This window comes from Lipotes vexillifer, unplaced genomic scaffold (genome assembly GCF_000442215.2).
Source record: "Lipotes vexillifer unplaced genomic scaffold, Lipotes_vexillifer_v1.1 scaffold40, whole genome shotgun sequence".
Lineage (NCBI taxonomy): Eukaryota > Metazoa > Chordata > Mammalia > Artiodactyla > Lipotidae > Lipotes > Lipotes vexillifer.
In genome coordinates, this window is record NW_006771578.1 from 3,043,589 (window position 1) to 3,045,603 (window position 2,015).

Sequence of the window (2,015 nt, forward strand, 5' to 3'; positions counted from 1 at the left end):
GGGTAATTTCTTCTGATGTTGCTTGTTTGGTCAGGGCAGAAATAAGTTTTCTCTCTTAACTTTTGTTTTCTGTAATTAAGAACAAATAATAAATGTTATGATCTATGAAAATGTTTTAAACAATAGTATTCCTTAGGTTTTATTGTGAAAGTTTGTATAAGACCATGCATTAATGTGGTTTTGCCAGGGAATGAGGGAGGATTTTTTTTTTTTCCCCCTGCAGTGCCACATGGTTTGCGGGGTCTTAGTTCCCCAACCAGGGATTGAACCCGGGCCACGGCAGTGAAAGTGCAGAGTCCTAACCACTGGACCACCAGGGAACTCCCGGGGGAAACTCTGTTTCAGTGAATTTACTTGGTAAAATATAATATGTCTAGTTTTCCTTAGTATTAAGCTGCCAGTTGTCAGTTACTTTGTCAATGTACTCATCTATAGCAGTGCCTAACCCATTTGCTCCGTTACACACATCCCTTCTACTGAATATAATTGGCTTGAAGCCTGAAAATCAAGATAAGCAAATTTATCAAGAATTTTACGTTAAATAAAATCAATCAAGTGAAGAAAGGCCTCTGTGTACCTGAGTTACTGACAAGTGCATAGGTTTTATGAAAGCTAATTTGAGAGCTGGGGACTTTTTTTTTTTTTTTTGGCTTATTTCTGAGCTTTGAGTTTTGTTCTAATAGGATAAGGTGTTAGATAAATGAATTGTAGATGATGAATATACACTTACCTGGTATAGTCAAGAAGTGAGTGAATATTTCAGTTACCAAAGGATTACAGAATATTATAGGTGATATTACCAGTTTTTAAAGAATTAGAATGCACGTAATTTGTACTTAATCTTTGGTGAATGTAATTTAGGATCTCTGGTTCAGATGTTTGGCTCTTAAAATCTTTCCAAGGCTTCCCACTAATTTAATTAAAAAGAAAAGAAAAAAGTAATGTCCTGCATGATTGGGCCTCCAACCTTATCTCTCAGTCTTTCCTCATCTTGCCCTTTGTTTTCAGGTACATAGATCTTCCTTCAGCTACTGGAACTTGCCATATGTTTTTCTTCCTCTGAGCATTCCCCTGTCATGTTTGCACCCTCTGGCTGTGAGGTCCCCCTCTCTCTTTGCCAGTGGTTTACTCTGTTTGTCTGTTGAGCTCAGCTCAAACTTCACTTGCTCAGAGGAATCTTCTTTAAAACCACCAGAGTTCCAGACCCTTATTGTACGTGCTTCCTTTGCATCTTTTTTTTTGCCTCTGTAGTAGCACTTAGAGTAATTGTAATTACATAGTTAATTGGGAAACATTGTTGAATGCCTACCTTCAGAGTTAAAATGTAGGCTCCATGAAAGCAGGGACCGTCTCATTTCTCGAAGTATCTTTAATGCTGAGCCTACTGTTTGACAAGCAGCAGGCAGTCAGTCAGTATTTACTGAATAAGTGAACCAGTGAGTACTGCTCAGACAACATTATTCGTAATTTCCCTGCACATATGTAGAAGACTGTTAAAAGTTGTTACTGATTGCTTGTAGTATTAACCAGTTTTTATCATTGTGTAGCATCCTGGGTGAAAGCTTATGTAAACCTGAACACATTTTTTTTTTTCAATTAAAAAAGGTGAGCAATGAACATAAAAGCAATTATCTTTTTCTTTTTAAGTGTAAGATGTTTGATGGTTTCTTAGAAGGGCAGCTTGTAAATTTTAACTCTTGGGACTTCCCTGATGGTCCAGTGGGTAAGACTCTGCGCTCCCAATGCAGGGGGCCCAGCTTCAGTCCCTGGTCAGGGAATTAGATCCCGCATACATGCCACAACAAAGAGTTCTCATGTTGCAACCAAGAAGTCCGCATGCCTCAACTAAGAGTGCGTGCCGCAACTAAGAAGTCTGCATGGTGCAACTAAGAAGTCCGCATGCTGCAATTAAAGACCCAGGTGCCACAACGATGACCCCGTGTGCTGCAACTAAGACCCAGGGCAGCCAAAAACAAAAGAAAAGTTAACTTTTGCCTACTGTTCTTTTCACCTTA

At 39.1% G+C, this 2,015-nt stretch overlaps 1 non-coding gene across 1 annotated transcript; it reads right to left on the reverse strand.

Annotated features, from left to right (window-relative positions):
- Positions 1–248: 248 nt before the first annotated feature.
- TRNAE-UUC (transfer RNA glutamic acid (anticodon UUC)) lies at positions 249–320 on the reverse strand. The gene has a single exon. It is a non-coding gene; the product is annotated as a tRNA-Glu (tRNA).
- Between the last annotated feature and the right edge of the window lie 1,695 nt (positions 321–2,015).